General features: G+C 35.9%; 1 long non-coding RNA gene across 1 annotated transcript in view; it reads left to right on the plus strand.

Annotated features, from left to right (window-relative positions):
• The first annotated feature begins 1,388 nt into the window (after positions 1-1,388).
• The window catches only part of LOC141728933 (uncharacterized), a 45,526-nt gene continuing 30,780 nt past the window's right edge, over positions 1,389-16,134 (plus strand). Inside the window, exon 1 of the long non-coding RNA XR_012580188.1 lies at positions 1,389-2,231. This is a non-coding gene — a long non-coding RNA (uncharacterized LOC141728933). The remainder of the gene's footprint in view (positions 2,232-16,134) is intronic.

Consider the following 16,134-nt stretch of genomic DNA (forward strand, 5'->3'; position numbering starts at 1 on the left):
AGCACACTTTAGCTTGGTAATACTTTAGAAAGACCAAATCCAAATTAAGAGAGAGAAATCAAAATCACAGGATGAACATGATATCATAACACTCCGTTTGCTATAATTTATTCCACAACAAACTGGAGTCCAATCCAGATTGTTCTGTAGGGAGTTCCTACTTCAGAAAAATTTAGATCAGATCCTTCTGACATAACAGTTTTGTAGCCACAATATATTTAGGTGTGCACCTCTACTTATCATGTCCTCATATTATACCAATTCTGTATTTTATAATTTAGTAAAATAATTTTGTATGGTACTATGCATCCCAGACCTGTGCTCAATGGACTGTCCTTAAGATTTGTAGGTTCAGTGATGGATTCTGCAAATGGTGCTCCTTCTCTTTTTAAGCATTTCCTGTGAGGGCCAACACTGTACTCTGATAGTACAGTATCCTAATGGAGCACCAAGTATTGACTAGATTCATATTTCTGACCAATTAATTTAATATCAAAATATAACTCTTCTGTTAACTTTCTGGGCCACCATACACCATGAACTGAGTTGTTGGTGTTAGCAAGATTGTATACACAATATAGAAAAATAAAATATTTTTGTAGTTGTGACCTGATCCTATAAGATTTTTCTTAATAAGAAAGTTCTAATTGAATTAGATATGAATACTTTCTTGAATTTCAGTGCAGGATAAATTCATACCAGCACTAGAATTGTCTTCCGTAAAAATGAAATTTTAAACTTCTTGAACTATGAATATGCTTAAAAATAGAATGACACATGTTTTTACCACCTTTAAAATATTTTCTTCATTATTGAATGCTTGTAGAACATGATTGTTTCATTTTTCTTGGTTTTTTTTTTTAATTTTTTCCCTCTAAAGAATAGATTCATCTTGGAAGTTCATCTTAAATGTTGAATTTTATCCTTTTTAATTAGAGGACATAAACAATTGCCTCTTTCGTCTTTGCAGTTCTTTGAACTGCCTTTGAATCGAGATCAGAGACTACAATAAAAGAACTTCCTACTGTACAGTTTTATATCGTTCCATGTGAGATACTTAAAATGTTGAAAAACTTATTATTCAATATTTGTTGCACTAAAAAGAGACAAATGTAGAAGTTTTCTGTCACTTCTTTTCATGTATTTGCTGAAGGAAAAATAAATTTTCAGGAACAAACATAATTTACAAAAATAATGTTTTGAAGAAGAGAAAACATTATTATTTTATTATTTCTTCTCATTGTTCAAAGAAAAGAATATGTGTATAGTAAAAAATAGCGAATAGGGAAAATGTGTATCTGAAGGAAAATTGCAGTCCTGTTACTGTAAGCCCAGTGCAGGACCCTTTTCCTCTTCCAGATACTCATTTTACTTGTCAGCAGCTTAAATATTTTGAGCTCTTGAAGCTGTTCATGCCTTGCATATTTCTTCCTTGTGGTTTTAATTTGCAGGGATCTGGGCTGCTGATGCAACTGCAGGCGAGCCCGGGCCGGCGCGGGCGTGAGATGAAAGCGGCGGCCTTGCCTCCCGTGGGGCGAGCGCCGTGACCTGCGTGAGGGCAGCCAGCCGGAGCGCGGGCACCGCGGGCCTTCCGCCGCCACAACAAACCATTAAACCCGGCAGCGCGGGGCTGGCCTGGGACCCGCTGGCCTGTGAGTGGTGTCTGATGTTTTTGATCTGCTAACTGATCACAGGTGGATGAAAGGGGATGGCTGAGATGATTAACCATGAACTCGACAGGTTCGCTGCCGCAAAGGAGAACGGTTGGTGTTTTCGCCTTGGAGGGCGTTGAAAAAGCCGCATTCGATGATTGTCATGACAAAGACAAAAAAGAAAAGCAGAGGATGAAAATATGGTCAGTTAATATCCATGCAAAAATTCTGCCCGAAATGTCACATCCTCCTGATTAAATGCTTGGTTTTACCCTCGGTAATGTTGTGTTTCTACAGCGTCAGATATTCTATGACAAATAAAAGCACAGCTAAGAACAGCTGGGAAAAACACTGAGCATTGAAAATCCCTTGTGGTGCCTGAGAAAATCATCATTTTTCAATAAACAACTGATATCATGCTCAACAAACTTAGCATTTTTTAAAAAAGGATTCCAAACAGACTAGGTTAATAATTAAGGTTGTTTCTTCTTTGTTGCCCTCCGTGTGATGTGAGAATTATGCTTGGCAGAGGTTGACTAAAGCCGCTGAGGCAGGGCACCCATGGTAACATTTTCAAAGGTACGTAGCTGAATATTTTTGCAATGGAATTACAAAATACTTATTATTTATTAACAATTGTTATTATTACTATTGCTATTATTCTTTCATTATTTTTATTATTATTTTATTATTCATCTTATATTATTGGTAATTTTGAATAGCATCAAGAGTACATAATTGCATCCCAACAACCACTGAGACAGACAAATTCCATATTGCACATCAAAAAGGTGTGAATATTGCTCTTGTCTTTTTTTTTGTCAGTGACCATGGACTTTTTTGAAATGGAAAGCTGGTACATGAAGCCAGCAGACCATAGAAATCTAACCTACTGTATGCTTAAGTACTAAAATATATCTTACTAGAACCTCTTTATATGAGAATCAATAGGTTTGGAAGAATAGATGGCTGCTGATACTGCTGGTGGGCAGTAATTTATTGGCAATTTGTAAGAAAGTTGTAAAATACTCAATTTCATGCATTTTTTTCTTATTTATTGCTAAAGCAGCTGTAAAAAAATGCTATTCTCTGGTTTTAAGAATTGAGAATGCATAGCATGACATTAAAAGTGCATCAGCTAACAAAACCCCTCATCTTTTTCATAAAAAACAGAAAATGCCTTCCTCTCCTTCATTGAAAAAATCCATTCCTTAGAGATATAATTATGTGTAGTATTGGAGGCCACATCTCAGCTGATATTTACAATTGCTGGCATATTTGCCCGAGTTCTCTGACACAACTAAATATCTGCTATTTTGAGTCATTTTAGGAGGAGTGGTTCTCAGACAAGGTAAGAAGAGATGGATAACTGGCAACTGAACCTGCTCACAAACAGAGGCAGGTCCACCAGGGGTCATCTGGCTTGGCAGAAATGCAGCTCAGTGGTCAGAGGAGCCCATCACTCTGGTGCAGCTGGCCCTAGAATGTCCAATCTCACACTGGGTTGTTTCTTATTGTCACTCTGGGCTCTTTTAGTCTCTCCAACATGCCATGGGCTCTAGACCTCCATGATGCAATGATGTGCCTTTGGGCATAGTAAGCTCTCAGAATAAAAAACAAACAACTGGAGTGAGTAGGGTGCCTTTTATTTTCTGAATCTCTGTTTTTATAGTAATTTTGCTTCTTATGACATGCCGCAGACATAGCCTGAGCACATCTGGAAACTCCTACTCACTCCCATGTTAAATGAGGCAGGGACAACCTAACAGCTGATCTAGAATATTTGTCTTGGACAGGATTCATATTTTCCATATTGGATCCCTAGAACTTAGGCTTTCAGTCTAACTCTTATATCTCTAAAAAATTAAGCTTTTATACAAATTCTTACTGCCAGCAGAGAGAGACACTTTCAAAAAGAAGGTAGAACTGTCTAAGACACCACTTATTTGCAAACTTTTCTCCACTGTCAAAAAGAAAAAATAAGGAAAAAAACCCAGACTGAAACCAAACTACAACCCAGCAATCCTACAAGAAAAAATAAATAATGTCTTGCTTCTTCTCAGCATTCTTGCCAAGGAACTCAAAATACTTTTAAGAATATAAAAGACTTTGTGATGAGTTTGGGCATCGTTATTTTAAGCATCCCCTTAAAATTTTAAATCTTGATATAGCCTACATATTTTGTAAGAACATGGTTTGACTCTTGGGGACAGTGCTGTGTCAAGCCAGGAATTGGACTTGATGATCCTTGTGGATCCCTTCCAACTCAGCACATTCTGTGATTCTGTTTCTGTGATTCTATGATTCTTTTTACAAAAGAGATGATTATACGGACATAGAGGACTTTGAAATGTTGTCAGTGTTACCAAAAGTATCTTACAGCATGTCATTGTAATTTCTTAGTGGTCTTCTTGGTATTTAACAAAAAAGGGACTTTTCTTTATTGTTTAATAATGCATAATTCTTTTTCTGTTATTTATCTAATGTAATAGATGCTACAAAAAAAAAAATCAGTAGCATTCATTACAGAGAAAGCCTTGGGTGCTATACTTATTTTGGGAAATTAATACCTATTTATTAGAGTTATTTAGACAGTTAGGCTGTTAACATGTAAATTTTCTACAAGAATGTTCTCTTAGTAATGCATGTACAATAACAGAAAGAAAAAATCCTATAAAATGAGATTAAGTAAAAGTAATGAAAATCACTGCATTGTTCTTACATACTGATGTCTTTAAGTTTTTTTCACTTTTTGTAAATATCTCTTGGACTACTCTTTTTACTTCTGGGACTCTTTTCAAGTCCCAATATTATGTCCAAGGAAAATAAGTAAAGAAGTCTGTTTAGTTTCCATCATACTTGGCAAGTGAAAATTCTGGAGAACTGAAGGTCTGAAACAGAATAACAGCTGTATCACTCAGTTTTCTCTTTTCCTTAGAATACAATTTCTATTTCAACGACATAAACAAAAAACCTAAAAAAATTAAATGCAGTAGCTTTTTTCTTGTTTGGTTTTGGTTTTTTTTAATATTTTAAAGAAATGGCCTCATTAAATTGTTTAGTTTGGAAAAAGTTTTTCAGACCATCGAGTTCAACTGTTGACTCAGCTCTGCCAAGTCCACCACTAAACCATGTCCTTAAGTGCCGCATCTCCACATCTATAAAATACCTCCAGGGATGGTGACTCAACCATGTCTCTGGGCAGCCTGTTCCAATGCTTGACCACCATTTCTGTGACAAAAAATTTCCTTATATTCAATCTAAACCTTCCTTGGCACAACTTGAAATAGTTTTCTCTTGTACATGAGATATTAGTCAATATTTCCACAAGACATAAATAATTCTCAAAAAAAAAAAAAAAAAAAGAAAAAAGAAAAAAAAGAGAAAAGTAACACAATAAGATCATGGACCAATAAAATTATGGCACTAACTATAGTATCTCAAAGTCTTTAAACAAGTGGTAGCCCTGGTAGCCCTGCACCAACTAAACTACAGTGTTTCATGGAACTGCTAAGGAATACAATGTTAATAACAGAAATGCATTTTGTTGTTGTTTGTGTAATGAGAATAATTCTAAATGGGAGATACAGATTAATTTTGCTCTGCTGGTCACTATGAAGATCAATTTTCAAAATATATTTCCTGCATGTTGACTAATTCAAAACATGATTTCTGGATAAGCTGAGAGGAAGAGTAATTTAACAATCTTAATATGTTTTGAATGAACAAAATAATTGTGTTGTAATTGCTTTAAGTGTGTGTTACTAAATTGTTTAGACTGCGCCTCATTTTGTATGAAGCTGCATTCAAACACCGTGAACACAAAAACAGCCCTAGAAAGAACAACTAAACAGCCCTCAAGTGCATATATCACATGTGCAAGTCCTTAGAGTAAGAGGGATTTTATCTTTTATTGTCATGCAGCAGAGTCCTAATTGCCTTATGTCTTGGCTATGCCAACCACTCTGCCTCTCATCTGATTTTCTTCTTGTTATTATGATGGAATGTGAACCAAGACTTCCTTGTTTTACTGCTTTTAAGTACTAGTCTCAGACACTAATATCTGCTTCTGTTGTTTGAGCCTTTAATTTTGTCTACTGTACAGGAAGTGGCCTATTTAGTGTCCTCTCCCTTTTAGTTGACTAAACCTAGCTTGAAATTTCTGAAAGAAAACAGCTGCCCTTTGGTACAACACAAAAATCAGTGGATTTCACATTCCCCTCTCCTTCCTGAGACTGAGGACAAGGATGGGTTGCTAAACCAGGAGCAGACATTTATTGTGCTAGCAGGTGCCACAACATTTTTCCATGCAAGATCCACACGCCATCTTTGTCTAAGGCTTGGTTTCATTCATGAAAGAAAAGGTCTTGGCTCAACTGACCCCACAAGTTGAAATTCTCAAAGTTTCTGGGGGAAAAAAATTAAAATTGAAGTGAAAGGTCATGAAATGTAGTCCAGATTTTGATTCTCCAGTAGTCTTCTCCCTGGCTTGCTCGGACTCCATGGTATAATTTCCAGAAAAACATTATTCTTGTCTTCCTTATAAGCCAGGGTGTATAGCAGAAAATTGCAGCAGTGCAAAAGTGAGGTGACAGGCCCAGAATCTCTAATGCTTGTGGAGAGACCAGAGCATCCAGTAGTAACTACAGACCGCTCCCATATTATTTCTAAACTTTGCTATTGGGAATGACAGCTGCAGTCATGTATTCTTAGACATTTTGTTGCTTGTTTTACTCACTGTTATCACCACTTTCCAATGTAATTATCAGAATAATGAGAAGTTCTTGCCATGGAGATTGAGATGAAGGTGAAAGTTCCCTTTGGGCTCCAGTAACATGAGCCAATGCAGAAAGTGTTTTTGAGAAAGAATGTTATGGGGAGGAAAAGCTTTCCAATGATGCTCCCTCACCTGTGGTTTGTACCTTCACTGGGTGGCACATAACCAAAATGGTCTTTCTTTGAGTCGAGCCGTGCATTCATTATGATTTCTTTTAAAGACAGGACTCATCATATTGCACCAAAATTGATAAATTTGGTTTATTAAAATAGTTCTAATTCTGTATCCAGAATATCCTTCTGAGGCCTTTTCAGAATGTGTCTGTGTTTCTGTCAAACAAGGTTTCCTGAAATAAAAGGAAATTTATTTTTTAGGAAATATGTTGGCCTCTTGCCTACTCATTCTCAGCAACAAAGCATGCCAGTGTTAGTGTCCTGGCTATCTGAGACCTTCTCTCTCCCAGCAAGTGTTGCTTGTCTGAGCTTAGTCAGTATTTTAGTGCCTGGGCACAATATCTGAGAGCAGTGGCAAAGTGCTCCTCTTTAGCAGAATTGCATATCTACTCTATTTTCATCTTTAACCACATTTTGACAAATGGGAATAATATCCTCACACACAGGATGACTTTCTTTTTATTTCTAACCTAATATCAGTTGTAAGATTTCATGCAACCAGAATCCAAGGAAGCAAATTCTCTCTACCTATAGTTCTCAGTCAGCTGCTGATAATTCAGTAAGGATATTCAGAGTAGTTTCTAATGCAAATTCAGGGTTATATGTTGAATGTTCATATCTGAGTGTACTTTACTATTGGATTGGATCCTAATACTTGTTTCCCTGCTTGACCTATTTATTGGTAGTGTGGTCTGATGGGCTGTGGGCAGGGAGGACACCATATCTCACCGTTGCACAGCTTTCTTTAGCACTTCTGCCACTGCCCTGAAGAGTTGAAGAGATGCTGAGATGACATAGAAAGGCAGGAGTTCCCTGCACTTCTTTTTGGCATGTGGGCACAATGAGATACTGGTGAGGCAAATTGCCTTGGATCCCAAAATAAATCTCAGTCTCTGGATGAACAAATATCAGATTTTTTTCTGTGACTGTCTTTTCCCCTTAACAGGCTGGCACAATTCTCTAAGAGACGTTTAGTTCTAGTCTTTTATTTCCTTAACAGAAAAATGGAAGCTAACTTTCTCAGCAGAGTTTGGTGAAAATGTATGAGTCTTTTTTAAAGTTTAACAGTTTTAAAGGTTTTTGGTTTTTTCTTTTGTTAATGTTAAAATTAGATCATCAATGAAACTGCAACAGATAGGTATTTAGAGGAAAACCTATAATAAAATATTTTGGAGAACAGAAGTTATAAATGTCAAATGTATCAGGAGATGCATGAATTTTAGACAATATCTCCAGGTCCTTCCTAACTGCTTGGCTACTGAGATTTTGCATGCGTCTTTCACTACAGAGTAACTTTTCTCAAGGTAGATTTTTCTTGGTATAGGTCTTTGTGCATAACCACAGTGCATTAAATACCACCAAAACTTTGTGCTGGATTGCTACCAAGTATATTTTTCCAAGGGTGACATTTTTGTTACTGGACTTCTGGCCCTTTCTATGTTGAATTATTAGTACAGATGAATATCTATCCACTATTCATAGCACATCTATCTTGTCTGGATGTTTTGGACAGTTTAGAAATGTTGATAACTAGAAGCAATTTCTCACCAAAGACAAAGCAGAGTATTTAATAATTAAATCTTTCAAAAGAAAAACAGAAATATATTTCTGTCTTTCTTTTGAAAGAGCATTCATAATTCCAAGTTCAAACACCTAATTCTGTTACTCCAACTAGCCAAATGGCTGCATCTAGTGCAGGAAAACAAAACCAACAAACCAAAACTGGGACAAAACAAAGACTCAAGACACATTATTCCAGGTGATATTTCTTTTAATGCCTCTCTAGATGTCTGGGGCTCTCCAGAATGTGAGATGTAGATGTCTGGGTCTGTCACTCTCAACAGAGATTTCATAGAAGCATAGAATGGTTTTGGTTAGAAGCGACTTTAAAATTCCAACCTTGCTGCCATGGGAGATTGTTTCTGGATGCTGAGAAAACTAACCAAGGAAGATATTGCAGTAAATAAGCAGCTTTATGTGGGGAGGTTTCACCATTTAAAGACTGTGAATATACAGTCTTGTATACAAACTAGGCAAGGTTTTGACAAGCAAAACAGCAGGATGTTTTGACTTAATTTTTGTGTCTGTTTACTTTTTTTCTTGCTTTAAAAGAATGAAAGTGAAATCAGAAGGTTTCACGATTGTATCTCTGAGATACACCTTTTTAAAATCAAGTTAATTTGTCATTTGTGGCTTCATTGTAACTGTGGACTGGAAAGGCAATGTGGATAATCAGAAAAATGAAAATGAAAACTGTTTTTTTGTAAGTTCTTTTCCTTTCTAGCTGGGAGAGTTCGATAGACAAATTTTGTACTATGCAGAGCATACATAAAAGATATTTACAAGGATTTTAGGAGTAGCTATATATTTTTATGTTTATGTAAAACAGAAAAAGTTCTTATAAGAACTCAAGTCAACAGTCAAAAATTTAAAGTGAAATTGTGAATAAGTATAATTATAAATAGTTAAAACCAGGGACAATTTCTCATCTCGCCTCCAAAGCAGAGTTTAAGTGTTCACTGAACACTTTATGAAAATGATATCAAAATGTAATGTTGACATTATATCCTAAAGGAGTAATTTAATTAACTGTATTTACACGGAAAAGTTTGGAGACATTGAAACAGTTACCAAGATATCCCTCAGTTCAGCATGATAATGTGTAAACTATGTAGGCAGCCTTAAAGAACTGAAGTTCACATTAAGGTTTTTGTGCTATTACTCAGAGCTATTATGGAAAGTATCCTTCCTTCACATGGAAATAACCTGCATTGCATCCAGTGGTTCTCAAGGCTGGGCAAGGAATACATCTCTGCTAACACAATAGCCAAATCACAATCGTCTCTCTTCAGGGTGGGCGGAAAGTTGGGAGCAGCAGCTGGAGCATTAGAGGAACTGACAAGTTATGTTTTTATGACCTGCTTGAAACAATCTGTTTCGACATTTCAGGAATTACCACAGCTTCTGGGAAAAGCCAAACATGTAGTTTGATCCCAACAAGCCAGTGGTCTGTGTTGAAGTTTAATTAAGCCACCTACCGAGAAAGCTACCATAGGGGAAGCTCTTCTCTGAGCATGGATTTGCAAACCAGTGGAGAGCATCCAGGGAAGACAGCAGTTTCAACACCCAATATATTTGCCCTAGTTCCTATGAATTACACGCCCTACTTCTTATGAATTATGCATACTGAAAGCTCAGTAGGGAATAATCTTCACAAATTTAGTCATTACAATGCTGAACTAGTCAGTTTGTAAATCCATAAATAAACTGTATATTTTACCTACCCTACTAGTTTAGTTTTGTAATTGAGCAGTATAGTTAGTCATTAATTAGTTTACAGATTGTCATTACCATGATCTATTTACTTTTTAAGCTTCTTCTGGTTTAGTTTTAATCCATCACTATCAGTGAATTTTCAGAAAGCTTCATGATGTGATGCGGTATGTCACTTGTGTCCTTAGATAGCATGATATAAGAATGAAAACAGGCACCATGCCAGAGAACAAAGATCATTAGATGGAATTAAAGAATTTACATGTAATAGGTCTTAGTTCATATTACATTAAAAAATGAGCTCTTAAGTATAGCTTATTTTAAAACAATTCAGTTACATTTTTACAGAATTGTTCTTTAAATTTTTGGTACAATATATTTTGAAGAGGTTATGAATGATTTTTAAATAAACACTGTGATGATGTCAGTGGGACAGTTCCTGCAAGTAAAAATTCCCAAGGCTGGGGCCAGATTTGAAAAGTTTATGTGAGGTTTTTTAAGTGTAAGTACAGCTTGGTACTCATTGGAGCTTGCTAAGATTAGTTTGTAGACCATAAAAGGAAGTGATACATGACTACACTCCTCTTTCTTCTTGCGTCTTTGTCCTCTCACTTGTTGCTGTTTTTAGAATCAGTCCCATGTTTACCTGGTACATGAAAACTGTTTTTTAATTTTGAATGAAAATCCATATTGTAGTTTTGAGACACCTCTTTAAAAATATCTTTCCCAACATATTTCTGCTTTATTGCTTCATCTACTTTGTCCTATCCACCATTTTAAAAGGTGCCTGTTTGTTACAGATGGTGCCTTATTTTAGCTTGCTAGGAATTCTTTTATTCAGGAAAGGATGATAACTTGTGGGTATTTGGATTATTGTCAAATGCCAGCATTTTTCGTTTGTTTGTAGCAATCAACCATTTTCTAAAAGTGGGGAAAATAGGGGATTTCTATATCTATCTCAGGTTTAATCTTATCCTAACAAAAATCCTGAGGATGTTAGAGGGTGCAATTTTCCTCTATGGGCTACATAAATACTTAGAATTCATCTTTCGCTGGTGTTTGCATTTCACCCTGAGGAATCCCTGTCTGTCAGGAAGGTTGGAATTTTTAAAAACTTAAATGTCACAGAAGTTGTGAAATAGATAATGCTTTCCATAGATGAATTATGTTGCTTGCCAGTCAAGGATAGATTCCTCTATGAAAATTTGGTAATTTAGTAATTTGTGCAGAATACATGAAGAGGGGTAATGAGGTTCCTCAATTTACTGGAAAAACACTCACAAGATATTTTGAAGTATGAAGAAATTCAATTGCCTGGGAGATGTTTTCTGTAACAGTTTCACTTCTTTGAAGATTGCAATGATATTTCTCTTTTTTTTCAGTTTAAAAAATTAGAGTCAATCTCCACTAAAATCCCAGGGGAAAAAAATACACTGGCTTCCATGAAAACTAGAATGACAATCTACTTGTTTATCTACTACTGAAATATTCCAATATTCTTTAACTCTTCCAAATCATAACTTCAAGGAAAATTTATTTAAACCATTTCCTGCTACCCATACATGGCAACATTAAAAAAAATGCAGCAAACACAGCAGAATAGAAAAACTTAAAAATTACTCTTGATGTGAAAATGTGGTATAGAAATTCTTGTTCTTCATAGCAAAATTTGAAACACATTTACTAAAGAAAAGACATGAAATAACTGCATAAATGATACACACCTACATGCAATAGTTAGACTGTAACATTGCATGATTTTACTTGCTGTAATTTAGAGATGTTAGCAGAGAATTAGGATGAGATATCAGCTTTACAGCTATAAGTAACAATCACTTTTATCATTGAAGGGTTTCCTACATTCAAAATTCAATGACTTCATTAAAAAAAGGATATACAAGATGTTCACACTGTACACATATGTATATGCAATGAAATAGTTAAATAATTAACTAGAACTAATAAGATTAAGATCCTGAAGAATGGACTATACAGGCAAAAGATCCCCAGATTAGTTTGGGCAGACACACACAGGTTCTTAAAAGAAGCTGCCTATAAGCTTAGGAGCTTGAGCAACTGACAGCCAGAACAGGAAAAACAACATAAGCCATGAGAGAGCTGGGCTCTAAGTGACATTTAAACAGCCAGTAAATGGATCTTTGCAGAGCTGAACCTTTAGCATCTGCAGGTTCTGTCAGACATGCCAGCTGTGCAGGACATGAGCACGAGCCTGGCTGCCGGGATCAGAGCAGGATGCAGGGAGCAGCTTTGACACAGTTGATGTTCAGGGGTCATATGTTCCTCCTGGTTTTCAGTGTGTTGGGGATTTTACCCCGAAAAATGAAACCTAGGTGGGGACCGACTATAGCAGCTCCTCCATAGAGCACAAAGTTCAGGCTGGCAATACCTCAGAGTGCCAGGAGGAAGAGTTTATCTATATATAAATAATAGGAAGTGAATCAGTGACCCAATTTTACTTGTTTTGATTTCGTGTATGGGTCCTTCTTTACAGGGTTGCTAGAACAAGATGAGTTTCAGTCACCTGACTAAGATCATCTGTTTGAGAACATTGATTGGATTAGTTACTTACTTCAAGGTTTCTTACACATGACCCTGGTACACTTTAAGAAATACTCTTTATCCAGTTACAGATTTTACGACAACAATACTTATCACAAAGAATAATGTCTTCAAAATTACAAATGTATGCTGAAGGTGCTATAAATATAATTTATGATCATGTTTAAAATTAAAATAGCTACTTACACTTCAGTTGAATTAGAGGAGAAAGCATGCTTGGGCCTTTTGGTTTTGTTTTTGCCATGTACAAGATTAAGGTAGAATCTTAAGTAAGTTGGATTAGTGTCCTTGTGTAGTCTGCAAATAGGATATCTATAAATAACCTTAAGTCTTAGTTTAGTTTGTATTTTAACATGTTCCAGGATTGTGAGAACAGGACCAGAGTGAGAGTATGAGGTGACCATGAGGTAAACTTTTATATGATGCAAGAAAAATGACCTGGGACTGTTTCTCATTAAACTAACTTCATTTCAAGGCCATTCCATAGTTTTTCTCAGAAAGAGGAGAATAGATTATATAATTTTTTATTCCAGTTGCCAGTAGCTTATTCTTGGAACACACTCTGTCTGAATTTAGAAAATGGAAATAAAGATAAATTCACATACCAAGGAATGGAAGGTATTATAACAACTGACAGGTATATCAGATTATTCATTTGTCATAACATAAAACGAGCTTCAGCTGAAAGTACAGACCAGGGGGAAGGTTAAGGTCCATGCACTCTTTGGACTGTTTTGGGATGACAACATGAATTTTTATTTGCTTGTTCAATGAGTAATGACCTTCAAAATGCTACAGGAATGAAGACATGCAAATGTCAAGAGAAAGTCTCTTCTCAGGAGACTACCAGTGTTACAAATGGTTTTTGCTGATTATCTGAGTTTCAGTGGAGAAAGGAAAAAGACAAGTATCATCACCAAGTCCTTTGACTTTCTTGCTTTTATTGAAATATTTTCTTTAATCAGAATTTGGTATTCCTTTAAAACTATTTGCTTCATGCAGAAAGCATTGCCTTGTTACCTGTTAATTTGATTTTGGATTCCAGAGCTGATTTGCCACTTCAAAAAAGAACAGGAGGAGCAAAACCCCACAAAAATCTAACAATGCAAGTGTTCACTGGGACCTGCAGCACTTCAAATGTCATTCAGGGAAATGACCCACAAATTAATTTCTCAGTAGTAAAGGTGGCAAGAGGGCAGCCATGTTGTGTGAGTGTAAGTCTATATGAGTGGTAACAAATATAGACTTAAAAGTGACAATTCAGCCTTATCTCATAGGGCATTTTTCTGGTCACTCTTTCCCCTGAGTTAGTTTCTGCAGTGAAAAAATTCTAGAGGGACTTACCAACATCAGAAAAATACTCTATTAGTTTGAGAATACAAGTATGCAAGTACTGACATTTTTTAAAATGCAAGGTATGAATGGGAAAATTAACTACAATTAAATCAGGGAAGGACTGACATAAGATTTAGCCAAAAAGAAATTTCACTTTATGATAAAGATGTTTTGAGCTTTACTTTTTTCTTGTTTCTGTTGTGCTTTAATTTTAAAATTGCAATTGAAGCAGAGAAGCTGTTTTTCGAATTATAGTCTGTGATTCCTAGAACTGGCATATTTCTGTTCATTTGTAGTATTTAGAGATCACAAGAAGATAATAGAACTGCTTTAGTGATAGACTTTCATCTATGCTTCCTTCCTGGCCTGCTAATAAGTTTTGTCTCTTACCCTTCTTTGGATACTTAAGTTCAGTGACAGTGGTTTGTTGTTGTTGCTGTTGTTGTTGCAGTTACTCAAGATTATTTCAAGTCTCATGTTGCAAGCAGTTTCATAAAGCTTCAAGGTCTGCATAAAGAGGTCACTTAAATTCAGGGTCAGTATTTGTTCATTTGTACACTCCTGAGTCACTAAATGGTGAGCTCATAGTCAGTAATTTTAAAAGGAAAAAAATAATTTCTGTTACTTGTCTCTGGCTTAGTGAATTAGCACGCAGGATTGAGTAAAAATAGGAGAGTTAATCATCTGTAGTACAGACAGCAAAGCTGTTTCTGAGTGAGAATAGGTCACTTGTGCTCTATCACATCTCAGTCACTGTTTGTTGTGCCCATGTTAGAGCAGCAATGGAGTTACTGTCCCACAGGTAAAGTCAAACAGGCTCACAGAACCCTCCATACTCTACCATCCTCACCTAATCACAAACTGCTTCCCTCTTGGAGCAGCAGATCACAAATGTAAAACTGGCATGTGTGTGTGTGTTTGTGTGTGTGTGTGTCTGTGTCTGTGTCCAAAATCAAACAAAATGTAGCAAACCAGGAATGCTATTTAGATGAAACATCTGTAAAATGCAAACAGACTTTTATGGACTAATCCAGTCAGTTTGTTTGCCTCCCAACCTGCAAGAAAGGTGAAGAGAGAGAAAGATGAAGTAATGACAAAGTTTGTGGATTCTTTTCATTTGAAAGAAAATGATCAGGTTCATAAATGACTGCAAAGTAGAAAAGATGCCTAGTATTTTAGATGCTGTGGGCTATCTTCTTGAGCTAGTTTCTTTGCAGATATTCACTGAGTGCCTGATTCTGCCTCACTTGGAGCACACTAAGCAGCATTTTAGGGAAAATGCTGTACTCAGGATGGACATTGTCAATTTATTTTGAGATGCACACTTCACTGTGGACACAGCCTGTGCTAAAGGCTCAGTACAACTAATGAGGCTCAGGGACATGAAGTGTTGTTCTCCCTCCAAAAATGGGGCACCTCTATTGTATGAGAGGCAGCTGCCTTTCAGCAGCACTGGCACAAATTTCTGTACACAGGTGAATGCAGGCAGGGGCTGGCTGCTCCTCCCTCAGCAGACAGGATGTGCACCTTATTATCAGGAAGATGGATAAATTAACTGCCCAATTAACTCTCTTCCACCATCATCTTCCACAGAGTACTCAGTGTTTTCTTCTATCTCCCATATCAATCAAAAATTGTGAGTCTGCCTTGTAGTTTCGGAATATGACCACAAATATTGTTCAGATCCTTCCAGAACTAAAGTCTCAGGTACATTTGAAATAAAAGATGATTGTCACCTTTGTCATAACCTTTTGGGATGACTGCCTTTCAGATCTTCAAGAAGTCAATAAATTGAAGTTGAATGAATAGCTTGGCACTGTAAAAATAATCTGTATCAAGAAAGTATAGTGGAATAATGATCTAAAAAAAATATTAGTTTTAATTCATGCATGAAAGTGACCTGATGGCTCCTAAAAGATGAGCTATGATTAGATTAATTCTCTTTCAAGTAGATTAAAATGAGACCTTATAAATATCTAAGTAATAAATTCATGCTAAAATTATTAACCTGATTAATTTCTTAAATGAGATAGATTATTCCAATTAAGTCTTCAAATATGTTGCAGGAAAAAATAATATCACACCTCATAAAAACAATATTCTTTTATTGAGTTTTTTAACATTCCAGAGTTCATGAAAGTACAGTAATTATGTTTTTTATTTTCAATTAATTTATGCAGATAAAAGGCTACACCTTGTTTCATTTATATGATCATGTGTAAAACTAACAAGCAGTGAGATTGAGGAATTTCCTAATCAAGTTCTGAAACTGATTCTTCTTGCTATTAAAGGAAAAATCACAGTTTCAGCGTCTCCACTTTTTTACAATTTACGTTTACTCATA

This window comes from Zonotrichia albicollis, chromosome 4, assembly GCF_047830755.1.
Source record: "Zonotrichia albicollis isolate bZonAlb1 chromosome 4, bZonAlb1.hap1, whole genome shotgun sequence".
NCBI lineage: Eukaryota > Metazoa > Chordata > Aves > Passeriformes > Passerellidae > Zonotrichia > Zonotrichia albicollis.